The sequence below is a fragment of the Ambystoma mexicanum genome, chromosome 9 (assembly GCF_040938575.1).
Source record: "Ambystoma mexicanum isolate Mex_15411 chromosome 9, UKY_AmexF1_1, whole genome shotgun sequence".
NCBI classification, from domain to species: Eukaryota; Metazoa; Chordata; class Amphibia; order Caudata; family Ambystomatidae; genus Ambystoma; species Ambystoma mexicanum.
Window position 1 is genome coordinate 387,182,549 of NC_090931.1, and position 13,979 is coordinate 387,196,527.

Genomic DNA, 13,979 nt, shown 5'->3' on the forward strand with positions numbered 1-13,979 from the left:
TCCCTTGGGCGACGGCCCAATGCCACAGGTCCTGCGCCTCCTTGGACAGCGCTGGGGACCTGGTTCCGCCCTGTTTCCTGATGTAAAACATGGTGGTGGTGTTGTCGGTGAAGATCCTCACCACCTTGCCCTTGAGGGACGGAAGGAAGGACCTGAGGGCCCAAAACACTGCACGGAGCTCCAGGACGTTGATATGTAGGGACTTCTCCGTCCGGAGCCAGAGTCCCCTTGCGTGCAGATTTTCGGTGTGCGCTCCCCACCCTTCCAGGGAGGCATCCGTGGTCACAGTCTCCTGGTGGGCTGGGGTCTGGAAGTCCATGCCCGCCGTCAGATGCGCGCGGGTGCCCCACCACCGTATCGCTCGTCGGAAACTCTCGTCGAGCTTGATCCTTTCCTCGAAGCTGCCCGTCGTCTGGATCCAGCGCGCATCCAGGAATTCTTGCAACGGGCGCATCCGGAGCCTGCACATGGGAATGAGGTAGATGCAGGAAGACATCATCCCGAGGAGGGACTTGATGGACCTCACTTTGGCCGCGTCGGCCACCAACATCCGTTGCACCTTGCCCAAGATGGTCCTGGTCCTCTCCTCCGACGGGGAGGCCAGAAGGGACACTGTGTCGAGCCTCGCTCCCAGAAACAGTGCGACTTGCGCGGGCACCAGGTGGGATTTGGCGTAGTTCACGGAGAATCCCAGGTCCGTGAGGAGTTGGACGGTCCTTGCCGTGTGGACCACGGCGAGCTCCCTCGTCTTGGCGCGGATGAGCCAGTCGTCCAGGTAGGGGTAGACGTGAATCCCCTCGCGGCGCAGCTGCGCCGCCACCGGTGCGAGGCACTTGGTGAATACCCTGGGTGCCGACCGTAGTCCGAAGGGAAGGGCTTTGAACTGGTAATGACGCCCTTGGACCACGAATCTGAGGAATTTGCGGTGCCCCTTTAGGATGGGAATGTGGAAGTAGGCATCCTCCAAATCCAACGACGATAGGAAGTCTCCTTCCTCCAGCTGACCCAGGACGTGCTGGAGGGTGACCATCCGGAACTTCTGCGCCTTGATGAACTTGTTCAGACGTCGCAGGTCCAGGATGGGGCGCCATCCTCCCGTCTTCTTCTTCACGAGGAAGTATCTCGAGTAGACTCCGGAGCCCCGAAGCCTCTTTGGGACGAGTTCGATGGCGCCCTTTCTGAGCATCGCCTTTACCTCCAGGAGAAGTTGAGGGACGTGAAGTTCTTTCCTGGCCACGGGGGGGACGCGCGGGCACCTTCTTTGAAACTCGAGCGCGTGGCCCCGGGCCAGGGCCTCCAGCACCCAACGGTCGGTGGAGATGGACTCCCACACGCTGACGAAGCCCGCCAGCCGGCCTCCCACCGGGGTGCTTCGGTGGGGGCCCGACCCCACGGCCGGTTCAATCCTGCTTGGACGCGGCCTTGCCGCCTTGACCTCCTTGGCGACGACGGCGGGGTCCGCTAGACTTGCCTCGTCCTCTGTAGGCCTCTTGCGACGACGAGCGGGCCGCTTGACGGTAGGAAGCGAAACCGCCGCCGGAACCTTTGGAGGCGCCCTTGCCTCCGCCGCTCCGAAAGGGCGTCCGTCGTTGCAGGACTCCAAGGGCCCGGGCCGTCTCCGTATCCGCCTTGATGGCCTGAAGGGAATTGTCCACTGTCTTCCCAAACAGGTTGTTCCCGTCGAAGGGCATGTCCAGGACTCTGGTCTGGACGTCCTGCCGGAAGTCCGTAGCTTTGAGCCATCCACGACGTCGAAGGCAAACGCCGTTGCCCAGCTGGCGGAACCCAGTGTCGGCGATGTCCGTCGCCACGGTGATGGCGTGGTCCGAGGCCACCTCACCTTCCTGCAGGATCTCAAGGGCCTCCGCCCTCTTGTCATCCGGCAGAAAATCCAACAGGGGAGCCATCTTGTACCAGAGCTCCCTGTCGTAGCGGGCCACGATAGCCAAGGCGTTGGCCGCTTTAATCGTCGTCGCTGCCGACGAGATGACTCTACGCCCCATAGTATCCAATTTCTTTCCCTCGCCGTCCGGCGGGGAAGTCGATGTGGAGGCCGCACCCCCCCCCCGCTTTCTTCCTGGCTGCCGCGGAGACGACGGAGTCCGGGGTAGGCTGCGCCCGGAGGCATAGGGGGGCCGTGTCCGGGACCCGGTACTTTTTCTCGTACCGGTCTCTTCTAGCTGGCGTCGTGGAAGGGTTCTTGAGGAGGGAAAGGCCCTCATCCCAAATGTCGTCCAACAGAGGCACTGCGAGGACCGTCTTCCTCTTGGCCTCGCGCCGCTGATAAAGGAAGCCTTCCTTTTTCTTCTCCTCAGGGCAGAGTTGGAAAAGCTCGGAAGCCCTGGAGATCATGGAGTGGAAAGATCCGATCTCGTCGGGCGGAGAGGCCCTGGTGGGAGGCGACGACGGAAAATACTCGTCGTATGCCTCGTCGTCCGTACCCGTCGCTGCCGTGTCAGTCCCCGTATCATCCCCTCGGGTGGACGGGGAGGAGGGCTGGAAGGGGCGCGACGGTTGAAAAGGAGGTGGTGGATGGATCCTTCTTTTCTTGGTAGGGGGAACACCAGAAGGTCCCGGTTCTGGATCCCCCGACGGGAGAGGTTCCTCCGTCGGTAACGGTAGCCTCGTCCTTATCTCGGAGCATAAGGACTGTATGGCCAACAAAATGGCCGCCGAGTTGTCTTGCGGCGCTGGCAGAGGGGAATCCGACGGGCGAGCAGGGGCCCCGTCGGTATCCTCGACGATGTCGTCGTCGTCACCTGCGTCGGGGTCCATTCCGACGGGCTGGTCTTCTTCCACGCCTAGGCCGTGGCTTAAGACCTCGATCAGCTCCTCTTCTGAGGTTGAGGCCGACTCTACGACGACGCCCTGCCCCCCCTTCTTCTTCCCCACGGGGGGTTTCACGGGGGTCCTATCGATGGGCACAAAGGAAGACTCCCTCCGAGGAGGCAGGGAGATTCTGGGCCCTGAGGTCGCCACCACTGGTGCAGCCACCACAGGCTGAGCCAGGGCCGCCGCGACCGTTTTGATAGAGGGCTTGGTCGGATGGATCAAGGCCTTCACCACCTTAGGTGCGCTCACCGCCTTATCCTTGAGGGAGGGGGCACTGCCACGCTCCTCCTCTGCCTTAGAGCTCGACCGGGGCCTCTCCAGGAGCTTCGCCGGGTGCTCGGCCTTCCTCTTACCCGACCCAGAGTGTTGGCTCGTGGTTGATGGTGCCGGGGAGGGTGCGCCCTGCCTGGCGCCCGTAGAGCCCGACCGTTCGGCGCTCCCGGTGCCAGCGGACTCGCGGTGCTTGGCCTTATGTTGGGCCCCCGTCGCCGGGGCGCCCTCAAAGGTCTTAGAAGACCGCTCGGATTTCTTCTTCTTCTCGCCAGACGGGCTCTTACCCTCCAGCCAGTTGGCGAGACGTTGATGGCGGTCCTTCATGGTCCGTTCCGACATGTTGCCGCAAAACGCACAGTCCTTCTCCACGTGCGTCTTGTCCTCATGAAGGCAGTAAAGGCAGAAAGAGTGTTCGTCCTCCTTGAAGACGTTCTGCAGCTGGCATCCAGGGCAGACCCTGAACAGCTTTCCGGGCGTCGAGCTTCCCTTCTCCTGGGCCATCTCCGAGACCGGGCCTGAGAAGCTTCTGGAATCCTCCGAAGTGTAGCTCGACGAAATCTTCACCCTTGAGGGGCACAGATGAATCCGACACAGGTCCCCGTTGATCGGATGTAGAATCGGTGGAGCTTGAGGCTCTTTTGACCGAAAGAATCGAAGTTTTTTGTAAAAAGCGCGAAAAAATAGCACTAACGCTCGAGAGCAATAGCACGAGGATCCCAACACATGAACGTGCGGTAAAAATCTGAAGATGGCTGCCAGAGGCGGTGCTTAGGTAGAGGGCAGTCATTGGCTGTGGTCAGTATGACGCAGAGACCAGTGATTGGTTATTACTACGAAAGACAGATCAGAAACGAAACTGATACTGGTTTTTTCTTTACCGAGGATTCCCAGCCTGACGACGGGGAATATTCATGAGCATGTGAATCCATGCCAGACCCCATGCTGGAGAAATAAAGGAATTGATGTTAGCAGGATTGGCTAAGAATGCACTTGAATGCACTTTGAACCCTAAACATTAATGACTTTAAGTTTAAGTATCAAAAATGCATCCATTATTTCCAAGGCCGCTCCGGCCTAACAACTGGCAACGCGGTTGCTATCCTCGCGCATCAGCGTCCTCCTCCACAGCGCGGATGATCCTGCTGCACTGGGCCTACGCGCCCATCCAAAGACACCCAGTCCCGGGCCCTGTCTCTCCGCGGACCCAATCCTGGGTCATGCTCAACTCCTTCTCCGGCAACCCCACTGTACAGGCACCCGATCCCAGGCCCTGTTTCCTCCTTCCCGCTCTACCAGACCCGATCCCGGGTTGTAGTGCAATCCTCCTCTGGCAGACGAATCTTCACACAGACCCAATCCTGGGCCCGTCCTCCTCCTCCAGCTACAATCAACCAGCGCATCCGCCACAGCTCTGCTCTGGGCCCCGCCTGCAGCCCAATCTGATGGAGGCAAAGCGCACCCAGAAAAGAGCGCGAACTGAGGCTCATGCCCTCCTTCAGCAGATCCAGTCCTCAGGTCAGTGGTGCCCCATCTGCTTCAATGCACCGTTACATCCAGCTGCAGGCACCAACCACACGCCTGCCTCAGCCCAGCAACCTATCCCAGGCTGCAGCATCAACAGGGGACACACCACGACAGTCACTGACATGGCAAGCAGCAAACGCCCTGCCCCCACTCTGGGAACAAGTGCCCCACCCATCCCGTGGACACAATGAGCTCCCCGGACCAGGGAGGACAAGCCCAGGCACACCAGCACCTGCAGCAAGGTCAAACAATATGACATGGTGAATGCCACCACCCTTCTCCCTTACTCCACAAACCGACAAAGGGCCACGCCGGACAGAATGGCTCGAGGATTTTAATCATTTCATTGCTGCGGCGGGAAAAGAAACCTCACAGAGGCTGCGCAGTATGTTCCTCACACGGTTGGGAACGAAGTTAAAACACTCATTAAAACAATTCCACCGGCTGAACACCCCGACTTCGCCACGCTAATCACTGCCCTCAACAAACGGCTGGTCATAGAGCCCAATAGAGATTATGAAAGATATATTATCAACCAATGCACCCAAAGGGTTGATGAGTCAGTGGATGAATTCATCACTAGGCTACGGATCAAAGAGGCACACTGCCAATTCCACGCATACTCGCTCGAGGAAGCCATCCGCTTGTGTGTGATTGAAGGATGTATTTTTCCGACACTCAAAAAAACAACTGCTCAAAAACCCTTGGCCATCAAGGAGGTCAGTGAAATGGCCAGAATCCTGGAAAGAGTTGATAGACAAGCAATGCACATGTCTGGCTCTGCATCAACAAAGCCGGAAAAGACGAAGTCATAGTGGCAATCCACACCAACGTCTCCCGCAGGCGTGACAGAAACAACTACCCCGGCCAACAAACGACACCATGGATGCAACGTCACTGCTATCGCTGTGGAATGGCCTTCCCACATGCAGGTACATGCCCGGCCCTCACCCAAAAATGTGGCAACTGTGGAAGGGAAGGACATTTCCAATCAGTATAGGCCACCGCAAATCCAGCCCTACCAGATCCGACCATACCAGCAAGGACCTCGAAGATACGTGAGGGTCGTCGAAGAACTTTACCCAGAGGGGGAACCACAAGAACCCGAGGAGCGAGACCCAATCCCACAAATTCGTGACGAATACGATGGGCCGCCTCCTCGCCAAGGGTACTACACCACAGTACCATATGACAATGACTACATGAATGCTCAGTATGACCCATTCGCTTCGGAGACTTCGTCAACCTCATTATGGATGACACGAAAGCTGGTGAAGCACCACGGATAACAGTAGACATTTGCGGGAAGCTGCTTCGTTTTCTTATTGACTCAGGGGCCACCGTAAACATAATGGGAGAAAGGGAATTCCTACAGATCTCAGACAAACCCAAGCTAACACAGGCCACAGCCAAGATCTTGCAATGGAGCGCTGACACCCCACTACACTCCGTGGGTTCCTTTAGACGTTGCCTCATCCATCGGAGCCGTGCCACGAAATCAACCATCCATGTGATCAGAAGTCCGACAAAAGGGAGGTGCCTCCTAAACTACAAAACAGCTTCAGATCTGGGGCTGATAGACATTCATGTACAAGAAGACGACATCATCCTCTCCATGGCTCCGCTACCTGAGCCAAGGGATCACATCTGCACCATGCAAGTCAACGCATCACCTCCCTCCACCATCCCGAAGGAAATAATCCTGGCTGAATTCCCACTCCTATGCACAGGACTAGGCAAAATGAAAGGCTCACCAGTCAAACTACACATTGACTTGTCTGTTCGCCCCATTCCTCAACACCCACACAGAGTTGGCTTCCATCTCCAGTCAGCAGTGTCGAATTAACTCAACCAACTACTAAAGAACGACATCATTGAGCCTGCCACGGGTCCAACCCCATGGGTCTCCCCTCTTGTCATTGTCCCAAAATAGGGTGGTCGCCTACGACTCTGCGTCGATATGAGAATGGCCAACACCGCGATTCAGAGAGAGAGACATCCTGGCTCAAGAATAGAGGACATGATCATGCAGCTCAACAAAGCTGTTCTCTTTTCCAAGCTTGACCTTAACCAGGGCTACCATCAAATGGAGCTCCACCCCGAATCCAGAGTTATCACCATCTTTGCCACGCACGATGGACTTTTCCGATACAAACACCTGAACTTCGGCATATCATCGGTGGCTCAGATCTTTCACAAAGCGATACGACAAATCATCTGACCAATAAAAGGAATGCTTAACTACAGCGATGACATCCTCGTATTGGGAAGATCCAAGGACGAACATGCTGCTTACAGAGCAACATGCAATGCCATCCAAGAAGCAGGTCTGACGCTTAACATAGATAAATGCAGATTTAGCAAATCTAAACTCAAACTTGTTCGGACACATATTCTCAGCAGATGGTATGACCCCGTACCCTGATAAAGTCTCCACCATCTTCAACCTACAAGAACCCTGCCAAGCGGCAGACGTCAGATCATTCCTGGGCATGGCAGGCTACTGCGCCAGAATCATTCCCCATTTTGCTGCCATCACTGACCCGCTGCAACGACTACTGCAGAAAGATGTCCCGTCTACGTGGTCCAACGAATGCCAAGCAGTCTTTGACTCCATCAAGCAGGCCCTAGCAGACGCCAGGAGGCTAGCTTACTTTGACCCTGAATGGCATACTGAAATTGTGGTAGACGCCAGCCCAGTTGGACTGGCAGCCTCACTGAAAACAACAAGTGGAAGGACTATCATTGTGCCATACCCCGTCATCCCGGAGCATGCAGGGACGAACTTGAAAGGTTAGCCAAGATCCACAAAGAATTGGTTGTACAAGACAAATCCATCCTCCTCAGAGGATGCCGACTAGTCATTCCAGCGACCCTGCACTCTGAGGTCATCAAGATGGCCCATAAAGGGCATCGGGGAGCAGACAACACCAAGAGACAGGTGAGGTGCCACGTGTGGTTCACGTTCCTGGACGCTATGGTGGACCGGTGGGTGAAAAACTGTGTACCTTTCCAATGCACAGCCAGAGCTGAACCCCCAGTCCCCCTCGGACCAACCCAAATCCCAGACCATCCATGGAAAAGAGTCACTGTTGACTTCTACGGACCACTCGAATCAGGTGACTACCTACTCCTCTTCATAGACGAACACTCCAGATTCCCGATTGTCAAGAAAGCGAAGTCCACAGCGTTCTCCCAAGTGGCCGCCATATTTGATTAAGTCATCAGTGAATGGGGGATTCCCGAAGTCATCAAATCAGACGATGGTCCACCCTTCTGTGGCCACAAATTTGAAATATTTGCGAAACACATTGGATTCAACCATCAAAAAATAAACACCACAATGGCCCCAGGTCAATGGCATGGCAGAAAGGTTCATGGCATCCATCAAAAAGGTACTACAAAGAGCATGTGTGGAAGGCACCGACCCACACCAGTCATATGCCAAATGCTAAGAGACTATCGCAATACGCCCCATGAAGCCACGAACAGAACGCCAGCAGAGCTGATGATGAGGTACCAAGTCCGCACAAGGATAGTCAGCAACTCGGGAAACCAGCCCGCAGCAGACCCCGAAGTTCTAAGGAGAGACACAGAGAGAAAGGAGAAAAGAAGAATGGCGACGATTGATTGCAGAGGAGTTCGCGAAGGAGTTCCAGATACGGGATGAAGTATGGGTCCAACAACCAATGCAGAGAAAAACTGATCCCCAGTTTGCACCTGCACCCCTTCAGGTCACGGCGGTAAAAGGGACAATGATCACTGCGGCCAACGCTGAGAAAGAAGTAACTAGAAATAGCTCACAGTTTAAGTATGCCAGCAGAAGAGAGGAAGGAGGACCACTGACTCTTGAGCTAGATACCGAAAACCCTGAGTCAAGAGACGACCCGTGGATTCCTCCAGAGCCACCACATAGACAGCAAGTAGAACCGAGTGACACACTTGGTGGGTGCACAATGCCAAAGCCTGCCCGGCGACCGCAGTGGAACGTCAGGCAGCCTCCCAGACTACTTGAACAATGTTAAGAGTGTGTAAGGACATTTGTCTGGGGTGTTGTCACAGCGCCTTGTCTCTTTAAGACGGAGACTGGGCCCGTGAGGACAGGTCACGTGACTTGTGGCGAAGGGAAAAAGGTGTTACGTGTTATGTCCCAATAAAGAAGGACGTGTTTGATGCAGCTGGTGTGCGCTCCATTATTTCCAAGGCCGCTCTGGCCTAACAGACCCTACATTGTTACAGTATACACAGATGTGCGAAAGTAGAACATACACCGTACACTGAGAAACCCTGCACATTGAATGTCATATGGGACATTGCATACCCTTAAGCTGGTAATCAATTATGATACCCTTCCAATTGTGATTCTTACCCAAAAAAAGTTTGGACGAGTTGCTGGCTGTTATGCCCGAACGGAATGTTGTGTCAAAGGTGATGAAGGCGACAATATTGACAAATGGAACATAGCGCTCACCTAACCCAGGGCTGTGTCTGTTTGTCTTTGTTCAGCTTCTTTAATATCTGAGTCGCATGCGTCCCCTTTGACACAACATTCCGTTCTGGCATAACAGCTTATAAATGATAATGATGTGTTATTTATATAGCGCCTTAATTCGAATTTGTGACCTGCAGATCACGCTCAGATTGCAGCAGCGAGCGCTCAACCCGTTGAGCAATATTACCAGCAGGTAAGAGGTTGCAAGATGAATCCCTATCACCTTGTTGTTTAATACCCAACATCAATCAGTCAGTTGCTCCTTACCTTTCCATCTAATGCAGGAGCCTGCAACTTTCGGTTCTCCATATGTTTTGGACTGCAAATCCTATAATCCCTCTTCGTTGCCCATGCTGGCTAGTAATGATGGGAATTGTAGTCCAAAGCCTCTGGCAAGCCAACGGTTGCAGACCTGTGCTCTACTATAATTCACCTGCTGCAGGATTGCCCCACATTCTGTTGCGAGTCTTTCTGGTTGAAACACCTTGTTCTCTCAATAAATAAGAAAATAAAGCAAATACAAAAACAAAAGTGTTGGAGGATCTCTACTGAGAATGAGCATGGTTCAAATAACCTGTTCTTTGAAATGTGTCCCAATCTGTCATTTGCATATCAGTTTGGGCCCACCAAGAGTACCATCTGCACCACACTCGACCTTCCACAAGGCCTTAAAAACCAACCTCTTCACCTAAAGCCCCCGTCTTTCTAGGTATGCATGTCTATTGTATCACCCTGTATAGGGGAAGATCTGCCTTGCCACTTGTTACCTATACTAGAGTATTAGTAACCAACTGTAACGACCTATGTGTATTCTCTGTATCCATGCAAATGCACCTAAGCGAATGTATTTAAATATACCTTTTAGGGCCGCTTACTGTAACCCTCAAGCAAGCCTTCTTAAATTTCCTTATAGCGCCTCGTTGCCTGTGGGCTGTAGTGCGCTCTACAAATACAAAAATAAATAAAATAAATAAATAAATCCAGGCAAGTGCGGCGTTGCTGGGCCTCATCAGGGAGGTGAAGCTGAGCATCTCTAAGGCACAGTGAGCAAGGGGTCCACATCTCGATTGCTCTTAGTGAACCCAATTTTTACAAAATGTACAAAAGTATCTTGCGTCACTGCTTCCCAGCTAGGTTCACGCTATATAAAACCTGATGCATATATACATGCGTGTTTATCGTTCATGAACTTAATGAGTAGCCTGTGTTCAATAAAGCTTACTTGCAAAACACGAAACGACATGGTAAATCAACCTGCAAGTATCTATGGAATCCATACAGAAACATGCTAGGTAAAATAAGCACGATTCCCTGTGAAAAGGCAAAGTGCACCACGGAGAATGCATACCTGGCAAATGATTACATGGCAATCCAGCAAAGTACCTGGATTTAAAATACACCTATGTAATGCTCCGCAGTACACTTTTAAAGAATACAAATAAGGGCGGTAAATGCAAATGATATGGTATGTATGTCATACGCAGCTCCAGGTGACATGAATAATTCGGGGGTGACAAAGGAAGATTAAGCAAATTCTTACTAAACCGATCTTCAAATCTTTGGTAAGCACTCTCCTTTGTCTAAACCCTAAATATCTGCACTGTATAGCGCTAAAGAAAGATTTTAGTTTCGTAAGCGTTAAGGACGTATTGAACTGGAGGGGCATGAAAACTATTAGCAAATTAAACAATTCATCCTACTGCTTGCCTCATTCTTGTTGTCTGCCTTGCCACATGTGGACATGACAATAAGGTCTGACAGAATCTCATACCGAAAGAGTCAGAGCTCTCCACCAAAGGTATCTACACTGATTCACCGTTTTAATATTTCTTCAACATCTCACTGTTTTCTGTAAAATAAAACACTGGGGCTCATTACGAGTATGGTGGTACTGGACAAAAGTGGCGGTAGTGGAATTACTGGCACTTTTCCCACTCTGCTATACTACGAGTATGGCCCTGGAGTGGGAGATTTACCTCAAACATCATGCCGAAGGTAAATCTTCCTCCTCTCCGCTGAATAATCAGCAAAATCAGTGGAAATACCATGTACCATGTCAGTAATTCAGCCAGCAGTAATTCTGCCGAAATCCCCAATGGAGTCCTATGGACTCCAAATTAATGGGAACGAACACCGCCTCCTTCACTTGCAATCCGACAGTAAATCCGCCAGACTAAGTGGTGGTAGCGGTAATTCCGTTGGGCAGTATTCCAGTGGATTTACTGCCGGAATACTGCCCAACACCTAATGAATCGTCTATCACTGAAAGTAAATGCTCTTTCAAACCTACAGCATACACAGTTACTGCTCATAGAAAGCAGGTTCCACCCCCCCCCCCCCCAATACCTACACTGACTCCCACTTCATTGCTTTGTTACGCCCAATACCCTTTGGAATGAAAGCCAGACAGTCGCTGTGCTTTCTGCCGACAGCCTTGGTGGTCCCGGTCACATGTTCAGCAATTCTGTCTGTGCTGACTCCTGGTGGGAGGACACGTGCATTCACCTTGCTCGCACACCGAGACAAACCCATAAGAAGTGAATGTTGAGACCAAGACCTGGGCTGTGGAGCCGTTGGCAGACTTTAAAGAACAGAGGGTTCTTTTTTTAAAATGTCTTTATACCTCTTAACAAAAAACACAACTCATTTATAGGAACACAATACATTAAGCAATTCAAAAGTCATCATGCTAGCATCCATGACAATAGTTTCTCTTAGCAAGCTATAAATACCTCTCAACAGTATAACAAAGCGATTAATAATCACAACAAACATCCCCAAATTAAAAAATAATGTCATAATCCGACACATATAGACGAAAAAACACACCTCAAACACACACAGACACACACACACCCACACACACAACCAACCAATCAAGCCTCAACCAAGAACAGATGGTTCTTTTTACCCCTTGCCCACTGCAACCATTGCAACAATTAAGTCTTACTGCCATCAGGGATACAATAATCGGCTTTACCTGATTATATGAAGGAATCACCTGGAAAAGAGTGGGCCAAACAGGGAAACAACCAAGTGTGTCCTGGGAATAGAGAGAGATCATCAGATAACCAATCAAATCATCTTTAGGTAATCACACTATTCAACAAATCAACAAGTAAATGAAAGCTTGGAAAAATACTAAGAAGACCTTGGCCCAGGCAGATGACCTGTGCAAATGGTAAAACTTGCTGGCTGCTCCTAATCTGAGAGGAAAACCATGCCCTTATAAGGGAATCCTGGCTGTAGGGTAGGAAGATCCCATTCAGACTAAAATAAACCTAAGCACGCGTGAAGAATACTTTCTGATAGGCATGTAATGTATTTATTTAATTAATTAATATAAATCCAGCAACTTTGCTTTGTATATACAACACAAAAAATATATACAGAATTAAAATGACATAAATACGTACATAAAACACAGATGGTCAAATTGACTCTACTTGGGAGATTTAAAAGCACCGACGTATTTAAAAGGTTTAAGGAAGCATACAACTCTACATACCTAGATTAAACCACTGCAAACTCATGTATCATAGATGGCAAATATTTCATTGCATTTCCTATAAAATCGAACATTATGGAAAATACATTTTTTATCATTCCCATCCATAAACTTTTGCCATAATGTTTTGGAATCATCATAATAAAAAGAATTAGAATAGGATTTCATATATTGATTGCTGATTCCATTTAAACTTGTACATACAGTCAATATATGTTCAAAGGTTTCCAGAGTAATCTCTCCACATAGCCTACAATTACGCCTATTCCGAGGTATACTCTTCATTGCTCCAATACATTCTAAGACATCCCCTTTATTAAATTTCAATAGTAAGTATTGGCGAATGACCCATGCCTCAGGGAACGCTACAATATACTTAGGAGGACGCATTCTCTCCATTACATACTCGACAAACGGACCACTATGTGATTTGCAAGAGAGTGACCATATCATTTTCATGATCGAACAGTTTAACCTTTTTTTTATCCAATATTTAATTTGTTGGATGTTGTTAGGCAGGAGAAGGAGTTCACATCCAATTTTCCATTTGTTGAATATGGTGAATATTTTCCCCAAGGTACCGATCAAATAAAATTTGTTGAGGGCAAGAAAAGCCTTTGCATAATCACAAATAATGGTATTATTGCATAGAGTCATCAAATCAACAGCACACAAAGGATCTGCTGATCATAATACACTCAATACATATGATCCCAAACTCTAGGTAGAAATATTGAACTGAGAGCGATTGAGGCATACAAAACAGTTTCCTTGCCTCGAACACTCTCAGTTCTTTAGTTAGAGATTGTCCCCAAATTTCTATTCTATACATTAGCACAGGTACAATTTTCATTGTATATAGCAATAGGACAGTTTTAGCTGAATATCCACCGTTTCTACCAATAAAAGCACTCACAATACACACCAATTTCCAGCATTTAATTTTGGTTCTTTCCCAATGAGACCTCCAATTCAGTTTGTCATCAATTACTAAACCCAAGTAAGTATAGGTGGTTACACATTCTAATTTCTTTGAATCAAGAATCCAACATAAGGACACCTTCTTTTTCCGGTCCCCTGCAAATATCATTATTTTACTTTTTTCGGTATAGGAATTTATAAAAGGTACTGATAGTGGCCCAGGGCGACAACCCACAGCACAATGGTTACACTTTCTTGATCTGGCATCAATCCTAAATTGGGGGGAAGAAATACCCACTGCTATGAGACTATAAAGAAGCAAGGAGGCTGCCTCGACCCTAGGACTGAAACTACCAAGGTACACTTGAGAAATAATGGTTATACCTAAAAACCAGAAAAACAACCACTACATCCCATGGCCCACAGAAC